The sequence below is a fragment of the Hemicordylus capensis genome, chromosome 5 (genome assembly GCF_027244095.1).
Source record: "Hemicordylus capensis ecotype Gifberg chromosome 5, rHemCap1.1.pri, whole genome shotgun sequence".
Classification (NCBI taxonomy): domain Eukaryota; kingdom Metazoa; phylum Chordata; class Lepidosauria; order Squamata; family Cordylidae; genus Hemicordylus; species Hemicordylus capensis.
Window position 1 is genome coordinate 233,403,556 of NC_069661.1, and position 16,209 is coordinate 233,419,764.

The following is a 16,209-nucleotide window of genomic DNA, read 5'->3' on the forward strand; positions in this document are numbered from 1 at the left end:
GACATTCTAGGAGTCTCCACCCACAGAACACCACCCTGATCTGAGCAAAAGACCACATCAAGGGTGTTAACAGCAGTGTGTGTTGGCCCCCTTACAAGCAAAGGGGGAACCCTAAAGGGGTTTAAAAGGGCAGGCAGGAGGTTGCCTTGCCCATGGAGGCAGCACAGCTCCTTGGGGGAGCCGGCGGCAGCCCCTCATGGGCCCCATTGGCGCTGCCCCCATCATCTTGGGCTGCCAAGGGCATGGTTTGGTCCTCCATGCTTGCACAGAGGTCCAAACCGGGCCCCCAGCAGCATGAGATGATGGAGGTAGTGCCAGCAGGGCCCAGGGGCAGCTGCTGGCGGACCTGAGGAGCTGTGCTGCCACCACTGCAGGTAACGTAAACTCCTGCCAGTCTGCCCGCCTGCCCTTTTAAAACCCCTTATGGTTCACCCTTTGCTTGCTTGTATGGTTCATCCTTTGCTTGACCCCGGTTCTAGGCACGAATCAAATGGCCAGCCAGTTTGGCAGAACCGGTATGCAGAATGGGCAACTTGGTTCAAGTCTGGTTTGGACTCCAACCAAACCACCCGCACCAGTTCTGTGCACACCATTATTCACAATATGATGCAGTGAGCACATTGCATTTTTTTAAATATAGTGGCCATTATCACAGCTGCCGCAAAGCTCTCGAGACCAGTGTGTCACCCAGGTAAACTCCCACTAGGTATTGAGGGCCCACCAAAGTACTTTGACCAGGGATGTCCTTGAGCTTGCAGATGGCCCTGCTTGGAAGCAGATGAGTACATTGTAAAAAGATGAAGCTACTGAGGCAAAAAAACCCACCCCCCAAAACAACCAAAAAACCCAAATAGTTCTAAGTAGAACTAGCCAACTTGGCCTACTTTCTGCTTTCAACATCGAAATAATAAGCACCTCTGCTGAAAACATCATCTATTTTCAAGATAGTGGGCTGTAATGAGAAGAGCCCTGTCAGAATACCCTAGGACCCTGTCTTATGTGCTGTGCATTTTATTTGTACTGGAATGTAAATCTGTGAGCTCTACAGGGGTGTTGATTATGCTTTGAGTGGCTGCCATCTTGAACCAGTGTGTTCAAGGTAGGAAAATATATCTTCATCAGGGTCCCCTTGGCATTGCTACCATGTACTGTATATTTGGTCTGTATCAGACTTTAAACACAAGTTAAGAGCATATATGTACACACCCACACCCTCTCACAAACATAATCCATCCTTCTTTGGAAAGTAGACTAACAATATTTAGTTTTGCAGGTCATGAGCTGCAAAAGTAGGATAAGCTTCCACTCACATTGGGAGCCTCATCCCTCTTTGAATGGACTTAGTTTGAAGTATGTTGGGAGAGAAGCATAAGTTTCATTACCTGGTTCAGTACGTCATTAATTTGTATCATAAGCTGTTGCCACTCTAGTTCTACCAGTGGCTGGGGTGATGGATGAGATTCAAAGCAGCATTCCATCGAGTGGACAGTTCATGTAGCATTCAACTCACAGGAAATCAGCTGCACTTAACCCACAGGAAATCAGCTACATCGTGTTTACACTTATTTGGGATGGCTGGCAAAGTGCTAGCACTAAGTGAACAGGCAGAGCTCAGCTCAAAGAGCACTTAGTCCCACAAGGTTTGTTTTCTCTCCCATCATCCTTTTTATTAATAATAATTGGGCATGCTAGGGGAGAGGATCTTTGGGTAAGCTGCTTCTGGCACAGAGAAAAAGACAGGATAAGGTTTCTTGTTCATGATTTAATAGGGGAGGTTTAGTTGCGGTTGCCACCAACTCAAAACCGGGCTTTTTCAAGGGTTGCCCCAGGACTTTCCAGGGCTGCCCAGGACTAATGTGCTCCCTAACAAAATTAGGGCCTCCCCTTCTCTGAATGTTTTAAAGAAAAATCTGAAAACATCAGGCTTTTAACCTGTAGTTTTAAGCTTGTGTCTATATTTTGAAGTGGTTTAATTATGTTAATACTTTTTTGGTTGTGTTTTAAATTGTAAATCTCCCAGAGATTTTAATATGGGGTGTGGTGTTTTTGGTTAAGCCATTCTTTGATCCAGGCCAGCTTTTGAATGGGGCTTTAGTTAGTTGTATTCCAGTCCTGGATTAGAGGCGGAGTTAACAAACAGCCAGCAGCAAGAACACTGAAAAGCAGTCTGCTCTTGCCTCTCTGTACACAATGAGAATCTCCTCACGGTCCGTGAAAAAAGTCTGGAGAGGGTTTGCGAGGAGAGCAGCAGTTTGCTCTGGGCAGCCGCAGCGGCCACCCACACGACTGCTGGCTCCGTCATGGAGCCGGCAGGGGCTGGGGAGTTCAGGGGCCACACAGCCCCTGAAAGCTCCTGCATGCCCTGCGTAAGCTCACAGGGCATGCTGGAGAGACCCCTGAGCCGGGAGGCTGCTTTTCAGCCTCCCAGTCGGGGGTGTCCTCATGAGAAGCTATGGCACAGAGCCGCACAGCAGCAACTCATGATTTAAAAAACCAGGTTTGCTGAGCGCTCGCTCCACAAACCCGGTTTAAGGGGAGGGGTAGTTTGGCAGGTTAACTGCCTGGAGGCCACCAGGCTCTACTGCGAGCCCGGTGGTTCTCATGGTCAGGTGAAATCGGACTAGGCTCCCCTAGCCCGATTTTGCCTGATCATGAGAATAGCCTCAATATCGATTTCATTAAACTTCATTAAACTTATTCCACTCCACTGCCTTGTCCTTGCATAGCACATAAGAAAAGTCTTGTTGGATCAGGCCCAAAGCCTATCTAGTTCAGCATCCTGTTTCATACAGTGGCCCACCAGATGCCTGTGGGAAGCCCACAAGCAAGAGCTGAGGGCATGCCCTTTCTCCTCCAGCTGCTCCCCTGCAACTGTTATATATTTAGAAGCATCTTGCCTCTGAGACTGGAGGTGGCCTATAGCCCTCAGATTAGTCGCCGTTGATAGACCTGTCCTCCCATGAATTTATCCACAACTCTTTCCCTTGGATTCTACATGGGATAGTATAGAAATGTGTTGAATAAATAAAATAAATATTGTTGGTTGTTTTTGATGCCTTATTGTTGCATTTCAATTTACTGAAGTTCCTAGTTGCCTTGGGGTCTCCTCTATGGAGCCAAAGGGCAAGATAAGAATGTTTAAATAAATAAAATGTGAGCTGGGAGTACCTCCTTCAAGTCTTGCCATAAACTTGCCAGGCAGCTTTAAGCAAGCCACTGTCTCTCTCACCATCAGCTCTCCATCTGCAATAGGGAGATACCACCAGCCTGCCTAACAAGGCTGTTGTAAAGATCCCTAAGATGTGCATGTGAAGCACTTTGAGTGTTTGACATGCACTCTGTAATGATTTAATATTAAAAAGACATTCAGAATTGTTTCACCAGTCCCAGGAGGACTTCTTTCCCAAGCTGTGAAACAATGTGATGCATGAAGTCCAAAACCTTTCATAACTATAGTGAAAGGTTTCAAGAAAAATAGAAGAATGCATGCAATGCTCTCCTGTAACGATGTGTTTTCTTCACCTGCTGTGATGTCGTAAATGCCTTTGCTCTCAGAGCTGCATCTCAACATAAATAAATGCTAAGATACAGCTTGTCAAAAAAAGAGACAGAAGTATTAATCTCTTTACCACCAATAAACCCTAGACGTGGTGTTTCTGAGCACGTATCAATTTAAACAAGACACAGTTGTGTTCAGCAGTGCCCTCTGCTGGCAAGCAAAAATAAAAGCAAGTTCATTGTCAGCCTGCAGGGCAAAGATTCCCACAGTGGTCTGTAGCTGCAAGCTCAAGGTGCTTATTACATTTATGTAGAATGTTATTACATTTGTGTAGAATGGTTCGTCAGGAGTCTCTGCATGATATTTGGAAATGCTCTTCTATACTTCAGATTTAATTTTGAATACAGTAATGCAAACTATTACATAAACCTTACATATATGTGGTGCAAACTCATCAATTCTGCCTCAGAACCCGGTGGATGAGTGGGAGTGCCCCTTACCAACCCTCCAGGCATCTCATGCAGCAGTCAGTCCCCTACTGAGCTTCCCTGCTTCTGTGGCAGTCTCCAATCATGGTTTTTCCTCTGACCCAATAGTGATCAGTCTCCTCTCACTCTAGAGAGTTAACCAGAAGTGAACTCTGTCTTGACTAACAGGTTGGTGAACTCCAGGGCTCAGCCAATCAGCACACCAAGTGGGTGAGACTGAGACAGCTGTTGCCAGGCTGTTCGTTAATAGAAGAAGCTAGAGTGGAGGTGCACAGGGGGGCATGTGGCAATGGAGTTTGCTGCAACAGGATGACTGCAGCTCTTGGAAGATAGAACTGCAGGGGCTTGATTCTGAACAGGAGCTTGGTAAGTTCAGACTTCCTGGGCTTGGGCTTGGGCTTGGGCTTGGGCTTGGGCTTCAGGAAAGTTAATTTAGGGAAATGTTTGTTTAATCAGACTTTGCATTAGAAACTTCTCTTTCTTTGTGTGTGTGCTCTGCATATTCTAGATACTTTTATATTATAATTTACCTGCAACATAACTGAAATAAGAAACACTAGCCTATGCTCAATACACCTAGGGCATTGCAAAAGTCTCTGTAAACATTTAAGCGTGCATTAAGAAAATCTATTTTTGTAATCCTACTAAGTATTCTTAGCTGTATCTAAAAGCTGAGAAAGCATCAGATGGAAGCAGTCTGTAGTAATTGAATAAAACTGCTTTTGTATATTTTTACACAAGCCTCTCCAAGTTAGTTTTTAATGCAGGGAAATGGGGGGATTTCTCTGGTGCAAACACATCCTCAAACATTCAACAGCTATCAGTTTTTTCATCATGTGTAGGCTTGCATGTGGAAGTTTTTGAACTTGTCCAAGAGCCAAATTAAGTCAGGTTTTTGCCGGGGTTATCCCACCCCAAGTCCAGAGAGTTTCTATAGACGGGGGGGGGGGGTTGGCAGCAGCATTTTGAACCTACAGATAATACAGGACAATACAGATAATACAGTTTTAGGAGAAGCCTAGCCAGGCAGCTCAGCAGGGATGATTCAGCTTTTCTTTCCCTCACATGAGCTTGCTCTGAGACAAAGGCTTTAATCCGCTACAGACTCAATCAATCTTTTTGTACTCTCCAATTGGGCCCATTTGGTAGGTTTGATATGTTTTTGTCACCATGTGCAAAATATGCTGTTGTGTCATGGGACTCTTAAATATGACTCTACCAAGTCTTCCCTATCTGGCCAGGGCAATTTTGCATCTGTGTGCTGCTTAAATAAATAAACTAAAAATATGACATTCTGAATATTTTCAACAAACACATTGAATTCTGGTACCTTAGAAATGGTCAGATTTGTGGTATAAGTGTTCATGGACCAGGACCCACAATATCAAAAGCAAAAACAATGTCCTCTGCTGGCAGATAGGGGTGAGTGCTACATATAAATGCACATGTACAGAGAGGGGGAAATGTCATCAAGAAAAGGCCATAAAATGCAAACTGCACCAGCTGTACTTTACTGTGTGGGTAGCAAGGCAGCGTTAGCAGGGGTACAGAGGGAAAACTTGAAGAGCATCTCCTCACTTAAATTTGAGGGAGAGAGGAAAGAAAGTGGGGAGAAGAAAAAATGTTCTGTGGATTGAAGATATGGGTTATTAAGTTTGGGGGGGAGTCCAGTAAAATGAGGGGGAGCACCTTAAATGGTATGGGGTATCTGTACCTGTGTGTGTAGTGCTGACTATGCTGCCAAGAAAGATGTATTCTCTAATGTGGCAGAGAACAAGACAAGACAGCAGTACGTGTACCAGCTGTTTTACTAGCCCGGCTCCTTTTTCTTAGTAGTAGAGCATCTCAGTGACATAGTAAGGTTGTGGGTGGCCTGGGTGCAAACTCTCAAGCATCCTACTGCCTCATCACTGGCCACTTCCCCCCCCCCCCCCGCAACCTCCCCAGTGATGGTAGAGGCATGCCCACGCTCCAACCAATGCACTCTAGCCAGGTTAGTGGCTGGGCCTGGGAAGCAGCCACAGTCAGCAGAAGTGCCATGCACTACCCTAGGAATGGGCAGAGTTGCCTCAAGCTGGCCAGGGGGAGGAGGTGGGGGAGGCAAACAAGACAGCCCTTGTCAAGGTGAGGCATCTCCTCTCAGGGTGAGCATCTCTGGGAGGCAGAGCAGCACAGGTTCCTGAAATCGATCTGCCCCACTGAAGCTCCACCCCTAGAGCATCTACTTTGCATGTAAAAGTTCCCAAGTTCAGTTCTGGCATCTCCAGGTAGGGCGGGGAAAGAATCCTGTCTGAAACCTTGTAGAGCTGCTGCCAGTCAGTGTAGACCAGGGATTCTCAATGTGTGGGTCTCCAGATGTAATTGGACTTCAACTCCCATAATTCCCAACCAAAGGCCGCTGGGGCTGGGGATTATGGGAGTTGAAGTCCACCAACCTCTGGGGACCCACACGTTGAGAAACCCTGGTGTAGCCAATACTGGGCTAAAGAGACCAATGGTCTGACTGTGTATAAGGTTGACTCAGCCTTCCATCCTTCCGAGGTCGGTAAAATGAGTACCCAGAATGTTGGGGGCAATATGCTAAATCATTGTAAACCGCTTAGAGAGCTCCGGCTATAAAGCGGTATATAAATGTAAGTGCTATTGCTATTGCTATTGCTATAAGGCAGTTTCATGTGTTCAATAGCAGCCTAACATACAGACATTGCACAGGTGAAGTTTTCTCCTATCCCTTTTTTAGTGATGTATAAAAAATAATCCACATTAAAGAATGAAAGGTGGCTACCCTACCAAAAAGTGGGCCATTCACTGTATCCTGTCTGCCTCTGCAAGGATGAGGCTGGACGAAACATAGTTATTTAACAAATACCCAACTTATACCCACCTCTTCTGGCTGAAAAGCAGGGCTTTCTCCCATCCTGCCACCAGCCAGTTTCTCCAAAGGTTCCTATGAGGATGCAGGGCCTTTGGAGAAATGTCTATTGGCCAGTGGGAGTACAGCCGCTGTGTGAGGGACTTTTGGGAGGCAGCATGTTGTCCACTAGAAAGAGTAGGTAGAAGCTGTTCTTTCTTCCCTCTGACCAATGGGAGTGTCCCTTAGAAACCCTGTGATGATGAAGGGACATTTTGGAGGATATTAGCAATAGCAATAGCAATAGCAATAGCACTTACATTTATATACCGCTCTATAGCTGAAGCTCTCTAAGCGGTTTACAATGATTTAGCATATTGCCCCCAACATTCTGGGTACTCATTTTACCGACCTCGGAAGGATGGAAGGCTGAGTCAACCTTGAGCCCCTGGTCCGGATCGAACTTGTAACCTTCTGGTTACAGGGCGGCAGTTTTACCACTGCGCCACCAGGGGCTCACTTTTCACACTTTTAGAAGAGGTGTCACACTTTTAGAAGAGGTGTCACACATATTCACACTTTTAGAAGAGGTGTCTTGGCCAACTTGCACTATCACTGCTACCAGTGCTGGAACGTTTATGGTTGGCATGACCAGGTGGGCCCTCTAATGGATAGAGAGCTTTGGCCCATGCCTGATTCCAGACAACACCCCTGTATCACCCCTTGCTGACTTTGCAACACTTTTATCCTGCAGGATTATCCTGCAATGTTTGAAAGATGTTATCTCAGTCTCCTGTACCTAGGAAGTTCAGGTTTACTCTGCCAAGATCAATGAGCAGTTCATTAGCACAGCCAAGCCGCAGAGTTTGCCTCATAGCAATTGTTTTGAATGTATAAGGATTTTTTTTAAAGCTCTCTTTCATGTAGAATCTTCTCCACCTAAGGATCAGGGCCTCCTTGTTTTACCCAGTGTCTGTCACAATAAATTAAAATTCACTCACTCTAAAGGCATAGCAGCATCTAAGTTGCTTGCTCAATACACTTGTTTATAATTGACTCTGAGATTATCACAATCAAAGGGCAAACTAATTTACAGGCTTCTCTGGGTCTCTGGAGATGTTTGCTGCAAAACTTTCTCAAGAACAGCGGCCGACAGGCTTTAAGCCAGAGCTATCTTTAAAAGAAAATTTACTGGGGCCAAATAACACATTGTGCTTTGTCATGTGTCTAATTTTTGTTTCCTAAACAGCAGCCTGGGTTCAGGGGGTCCCATCCAGATCAGAACCATGGCATGGGGCAATGGGGGCTTTAGGAATCTTTCAGTCCTATCATGTTATTTCTGCTAAGGTATTGTAGGGTTGTGATGAGAAGTGTATAAATACTGCTTTTTCCATCCCTCTCTCAATCTGTTGTGTCCTACTAAAGTTGCCAACTTCCTTCTGCCAGACTGAGCTTTTATACAGCAGCATGGTCTGCACAGATTTAAACAAGTGAATATTTTTGTTTCATGGAGCTTTTTCAGATGGCAACTTTGGGAGGGTGGGTGTGCATTCACATATCAGCCAGATTTACCTCAAAGTCATTGTGATGTTTCAGAGAGCACTTGTTAATGGAACTGCCCTGGGTAGATTGGTGAACACCCCAAAATTGCATTCAGGCTTTGTGTGTGGAAATTATCTCAGAGTGGAGCAGTTCCACATCAGAATAAATTGGTCACAGGAAAATGAGAAAAATGTTCAAAAACAGAGAACCTTTTATTTGAGGGTAAGGGGTACAATGAAATAAGAGAGTCACTAAAAGTAACGTATTTTCAGTAACAATATTGCAAGATTAACCATACAACTGCTAAGAGGAAATTTATCTTAATGTCTGAATTAAAGTGGAAAGGAGGCTCAGAGAAACAAGTTCTTGGATTTAGAAGAGAAGAGACAGGAATGGAGGGGGCCCAGATTGGGGTGCAGCAGTTATCATACAACCTCGGTTCTTCCTTCAGTAGTGGGTAGATCCTTGTGGCTTGGGAGCGATCAACTGACCTCTTTCCTTGGGGGTAGACCAGGGAGCTTCAAGTAGTGAAGAACCAAGGAAGGTAGATAGCCAGGATGGCTCCAAAGGGCATCTGTTCTTGTGAAGCCAGCTCCAGATGTTAGTGAGGAGGGCAGTGCAGATCGGATCTGGCAAGGGAGCCGATCTAGGGCCTGGAAGCAGGGGTGGCCCACAGAGCAAAACACAGCTAAGTGGTATAGCAAGCGTTCGCTGCAGCATCAACGTAACGGGTGACTCCACAAGGTGTTAACCAAGTGGGTAGCACTGGAGACCAAGGGGAGCACACTGGCTCAAGTATCCAGGGGTAGATAAAGCCCAAAACGTGTCCTGAGGAGACATTCCAATTGACCTTCTTTCTTGACTAGGGCAGTTCCAGGGAATCTCAAAAGATCCCATTGTCTTGTCTGCTGTGCTGCACTACAACACAATGAGTGAATAGGATGATGATGCAAATGGAGTGGCTGAACGTGCAAACACGGGAACTATTTTCGGTCAGAAACACCTAGCAAACTAATCAATGTTTTAATGGATACATCTCTGAGTTGCTATCACACGCTCCAGACTTCTTTTGATAAGGAGGGAATGCGGAGCCTTATCTGACTTCCCTGCTGAGATAATTGGCTTTGTTTGAAGCATCTATGGAGGGGAAGTAAACCAAAGGAGGGTAAATCATGCAGAGAGACCTTGAACAGAGAGTTAACTATTGTGAGTTAATTCTGGGACTCTATTTGGGTGTCCCAGCATGGGGAAGGCACAAAGTGAGCTCCCTTTCAATTTGGCTCTTTTGCAGCTGCTAAATCTAGGAGTAACTGTCTCACTGCCTGAGTGACTGTTCCCCAATATGCCAATAAACAGAGAGTTCACAATGTTGTGAGGTTCCTGAACATGTCAAAAGTGAGACCCATACACCTGCAGTCTCAAACAAAGGGAGAGAGGCTTCTGGGAGCTGGCAGAAAAGCAGCACTAGCAATGGGGTTTTCCCTCCTTATTGGAACCTAGCATGATTTATGTCTGGGGTAAAAAACAAACAAACAAAAACCTCTTTTTAAAAAAAAATCAGGATATGCCCCAAACTTGCAGTAAAGCTTCATGGTAAACCCACAATAAAGCCTGCTGTCTGGAAAGCCTCATGGAGATTATGGGATGGGGGGAAGCTAACAAAGAAAAGGTTCTATTTGGGAACTCTCCACATTCCTGGTTTAATGCCTTACATAGGAACAGCTTTGCTGGTTCAGACCTAAAACCTGTCTAGTCTAGCATCCTGCTTCACACAGTGGCCCAACAGATGCCTCTGAGAAGCCACACAACCAGGAGATGAAGGCATGCTCCCTCTCCTGCTGCTGCTCCCTGCAACTGGTATTCAGAGGCATACCATCAGGTATAGCCATTAGGATTCATAGCCACTGATAGACTTGTCCTCCATGAATTAGTCTAACCCCTGCTTAAAGCCATCCAAGATGGTGGCCATCACCACATCCCATGGCAGAGAATTCCATAGATTAATTATGCACTATGTGAAAGAGTACTTCCTTTTGTTGGTCCTAGATTTCCTGGCAATCAGTTTCATTCAGCCTTCGTGTGTGTGTGTTCACATACGTATCTATCACTCTGGGGTCCTAGTCACCCATTGGGTGGTGGGGATAGTTGTTGTACCCTCATACAACACAATAGCTTCCCTCCCCTATTAGTGCTCATGCCTATGAGCTACTAGGGATACTCCACAGCAGCAGAGGGAAGCCCCTGTGTGCCAACCATGGCTGAAGCCAGTTTGGGAGGGAAACGGGATGTCATTTGGAGACACATCCCTAATTTTTGTGCAACACAACACCTTTTGCAGTCCTGCCCCACCCTCATTTCAGACTCCTAGCATGCCTACATGAAGGGCATGCATGTCTGAATTGCATCTCAGTGTACAAATGGAATGCAGGAAGCAGAAGGAAGACAGATGTAGGATTTCAGACAGCCATATCCTTCTTGCTGTGTACAGTTGGAGCACATCATTTCTTGCGTCTGTTTGGTGACATATGTATGGACTATTCACAAGTAGTGTATATCCTGTCTGGAATGGATGACATGAACGAGCTGCGATGGAAAAACAACCCTGTGTGTTTGTGCTTTTAGTTTCCCATTGGAGTGTAGACTTAAACACACTAACTAGATAGGAAATCCTGTAGAATTCAGCAGTGCTTATGTCTGACCAATCCAAAAACTACATCTAGTAATATTATTAGGTGGACCAACTAAAATCACACACAAGGCTCGTTCACACAGTCATTAAAATCAGGGTAGGAGCTGGGTTACCCTGTTTTGCATGGCTGTGAGAACCCTTGCAAATCCCTCCATCCCATGTTGCTCAAAGTGGGGTAGCCCAGCTTTTGCATCCTGCTCTCAAGGAGGAGAGGAATGATCTCCTACTTTGTTTTTCTGGTTATCATCTTGCCTCTTCTACCCAGCTTCTGGGACCCAGCAGGCATAGTAATGATAGAGAGCTATGGCTACCTGGTCTGCCATCCATGAATGTGCCATTCTTGAAAGTGTACTCTATGATCCTATAGCAGGAGCATCTTTATCAGGGCTAGGTCAATCTCCTGCTCCTTTGTAGCCAATCAGCGAGCAGCTGATAATGTCATGAGATTTTCCAGTCTGCTGGAAGTATAAAGCATGCTAAGAAGGCCTTGGGGCCTTGGGGGACATTCTGCTCCTGATTTCAATTATGGATGCCAGGCCTGGTTTAATCATGTGTTTCATGGGTTTACTGACCCAAATAGAGATTCTGCTTCTGTGCTGCTAATGGGGTAAGAGCTCTCCAACCCACCCCCCAAATGGTCATGTGAACAGGCCCAATGTTTTAAGCAAAATTTCAGATCTTTCAGTGTCTTAAACATGTTTAGGATCCCATGATATGCCCACTTACTAAGGATCACAGCTTCAGAATTCAGAACAGCCTTTATAGTGTGTTGCAGCAAAGACAGAGTTTTGTGGCAGCTTAGAAACTAACAGAAGTTTCTCATGGCATACACTGGATGCATGAATGCATCTGATGGAATAGGCTCTTCCGTCCCACTTTATAAATGAGTGTGTTTTTAGGACTGTGTGTATTCTGTGCTAAAAATTCTTCTCCAAGAGAAATTGACCTGTATAGATTTTATACAAATTGTCATGTTTGCATAATTTATTCTGCTTCTAGTCCAAGGGGAGGCCTACTGTAAATCTTACTTACTGCTTTGGCAGTTTTGTCAGGAATTGCCCAAAAACTTCAAAGTGTCACCTTATAACCATAAGGACTAGCAATGTTTTGTGTTTGGTTTTTTTAATGTCAACATTCTGAGGATATTGAACACTGCACCCAATATCAGCTTTTTTGCACTTGTGTGAAATCTACACAGCTGTAAGAATGTTAGTGAACACAGGGTCATTCAGAGTAAATGCGAGAAGCATTTTGAACATTAGAAATGCTATAGAAACAATTAATAACCACATTGTATGACTTAAAGGGGCGATCTGGCTGCCTGTAATTTATCTGAAGTCATACCATTAAATGTTCATTCTTATTGTGCAAAATAAACAGCATTTCTTTCTGATAACGCACACTAAGAATTTGCCATCACAAACACCTTTCTTCCTCTTAGCTCTATCGTACTACCTTTCTCTACTGACTGGTGGGGCGGTAGAGGGGAACAGTGTGTCATTTCTAGCCCCCAATGTAAACAAACCAGTTGCCATGGGAACAAGGACGCAACTATGATTACTGCCTGCAGCTGTCATATTTGCAGGAGCCCAATTACCTCGCCCGTTACTCTAGCTCAAGGGAGAGCAAGCACAATACGCGTTATTAAAGAAAGTCACATTTTCTGTTGGCAAGCAGAGGGCCAGTCTGGAGATTCTGTGATTGACAGCGTGCAGCTGTTCCCCTCCTATTGGGTTTCATAATTGCATGTCTTACATAAAGCATTGGCAGCTGAAAAGAAATGGAAAAGATTAAGAGAAATCAAGTGCGCAAGTATCTAGTGGATGCCATTTGATCACCATATTTGGCATTCCAAAGGTTTTGATTGGCTAAAGGCCCAAACCAATCAACTTCCCCTATGGTATATAACTTGGCTCACCTACTGGAGCCATCTTGAGGTACATGGCTGTGCAAAGCCAGGCTTGCAACAGTCAAAGAAGATTTATTCTATATATTTTAAGTTATTTTTTACATTTTATATCCTGCTCTTCTTCCAAGGAGCCCAGATTGCAGTGTACATGGTTATGTTTATCCTCACAACAACCTTGTAAGGTAGGTTAGGCTGAGAGGTAAGTGGTGAATTTCACAGTTGAATGAGGATTCGAACTCATAGGAATTTAGGAAGCTGCCATATACTGAGTCAGACCATAGGTCCACCTAGCTCAGTATTGTCTACACAGACTGGCAGTGGCTTCTCCAAGGTTGCAGGCAGGAGTCTCTCTCAGCCCTATCCCCCCATCCCCGAGTTACAGTACTGCCTGCATCTACTTTATAACCCTGTTGATTTCCAAATTGTTGTGTGTAAATCTTTGTAGATATATGATGTACAAACAACCACTTTGTATATAATTGTGCTTTGGCAACATACTGTATGCTTTGGTAGTTTGTTGGTTCAATTAAAAAAAAAATCTTGTCCTTAAAAATAAATAAATAAATAAATCTTGTCCGATCTTGGAGAAGCCAGGGAGGGAACTTATAACATTCTGCTCTTCCCAGAGTGGCTCCATCCCCTGAGGGGAATATCTTACAATGCTCACACTCAGGTCTCCCCAGTCCTAATCACTACACCGCTATAACTTCCCTCTGTTGGTCTCCACTCCCTATGCCTAAGAAGGTCATTGGGAACTAAGTTCTTTTAAGTGCTGAGGAGTTAATTTAAACTGAGGGGAAAGAGTGAATGCTTCACATCCCCATAAAACAGTCTAGCAGGAAGCAGGAAATTCCTCCTAAACAGAGATGCAGCTCCCCCATAAGCATTTGAGGGGAACCCCCTCCCCATTTTACAGAACTCCCCTGCCAACCTCACATCTCCCCCAAAAACATTTATATTAGGAGTTGCTTCTCAAGTTTTCTATCTGTCTGTTCCCCTATTTCAAAAGAACTTGCATGATTTTTAAAACTAAGTTAGTCCTACTTATCTAATAGGATTGTTAGATACTTAAGATTTGAGACTTCTGCTGACTAGCTTTGTCCTCTAAAGAGAATTAAACTCATGCACACACATACAGTGCACTGTCTATTTGAGAGTGAGGGTTTTTTCACCCTTCATAAATGGAACCGGCCAGGTTAAGGTGACCAGACCTTAAAATCCAGCCAATTTCTTCCACAGGAATTCAAAAGATATTATACTAAACATAAACTTCCAAATATGGTTACAATGAGTCTTGTAATCTTTGTAATAGATCATTGTATCTCACAGTATGCTAGCATACGGAGAGTCAAATACACATTACATTAATAATGTTTTTGTCCCAGATATGCTTAGTTTTTCTGTGCTAAATAGCCGACATGAGCCCTATGGAGACATTATGTTGTACTTTCCTTCTGATGTCTGTACACATGCACCTGTGTTTGTGTGAATGATTCTACCTGTGATCATTTTAAAAGTGCACCTGGGTGCAGGCCCCTGGAAATGCAGGAGACAGAAAGGAAGTGCAATGCTGCACCTGTGTTCAACTTAATACATGAATAACTGTACCTGCATACAGAGCTATGCATACATTGTACGAGAGCTGAAAATAAGGTTTGAATAGAGCTAAAGGGGAATGGCAACCCAAATAGGGACCACAGGCAGGGGTGGCTCACCCCCCATTTATAAACTCAATAGGATGTATTGCAGTTATCATGCAGCCTCAGTTCTTCCTTTGGTAGTTCTTCCTTTGGTTCCTTTGGTATCCTCATAACTCAGGAGTGACCAATGGACCTCTTTCATCAGGGGTGGACCAGGGAGCAGCAAGTAGTGAAGAACCAACAAAGTTAGATAGCTGGGATGGGTCCAAAGGGCATCTGTTCTAGTGAAGCCAGTTCAAGATGTTAGCGAGGAGGGCAGTGCAGATTGGATCTGGCAAGGGAGCCGATCTAGGGCCTGGAAGTGTTAATGGGGATTGTAAAATTATACATACGACAATCGGCACAAGGCTGCTGTGTTAAATGGTCCCAAGCTCAGGGGGACAAGTTGAAAACACTGTTGGACTTTGAACAATATGGACAAATAGCCACTGCTGTTGTTTCTGAGCCGGATCCTGAGAGGCTTCTAACTTACTATGAGGACCTGGTTGCAAATTTGCATAAATATCTTACTGTTAAGCCTTGTAGAAGGCCGCTGCGGATTAGGCCTTGGTCTAAGCCATGGTTTGAGTCTGAGTGTATTAGGGCTAACAGAAGTTTAACTGCTCAGTTCAGGGCCTATAAAGAATCCTGTACTCCGTCTTCGTTACAAGCCCTTTTAGAGGCAAAAAGGAATTATAAGCAGCTTTTAGCTAGGGGGAAAAATGAGGAAGCGAAGTCAACGTGGAGACTGCTTATAGAGGCAGTTAGAGGAAGGCATTTTACATTATTCTGGTGTACTATGGCTGGTCTCTCGCTAGAAAGGCCATTTTATCCTGAGTGCTGCATTTCACTTGAGACATAGGAAAGCCATTTTCAGTCTCTATATAGCAATACTATTCCTTCTGTTTCTACAGAGATTAACTGGGACGAATTACCCCCCTGGCCACCAGTCTCGGAGGCAGAAATTAAAGATTTGATTGCCCAACTTAGGTCTGGCAAGGCCGCTGGAATTGATTGTATTCCTCCAGAGTTGATTAAAAATAATATTGATTGGTGGACACCTGTTTTAGCCACTCTATTTATGGTGATAGATAGGACAGGGCACGCCCCTCAGGACTGGGGGCTGGCAGTTATTGTGCCTATTTTTAAAAAAGGTCAAAGAGATGATCCATCCAATTATAGGCCCATTAGTCTCCTTAGTGTTATTAGTAAGCTCTATACAAGACATCTCTATGGGAAGCTAAGGGACTGGATGGACAGGGAATCAATCTTGGTGGAGGAACAGGCTGGGTTCAGGGCAGGTAGATCTACCATGGATAATTGTCTAATTTTGCAACACCTCTGTGAGAAGTATCCCAATTCGCTTTATGCTGCTTTCATAGATCTAAGATTTGCCTTTGATCTAGATCTAGATCTGCCACGATCTAGATTGTGGGAGAAATTGAGAGCTTCTTCGATAGATCGCCACCTCTTGGCTTCGATCTCTGCTGTACATGAGAACTCAGCCTTGAAGGTGTGCGGCTCTCCCTGGGGCCATTTGTCCTCTGCAATC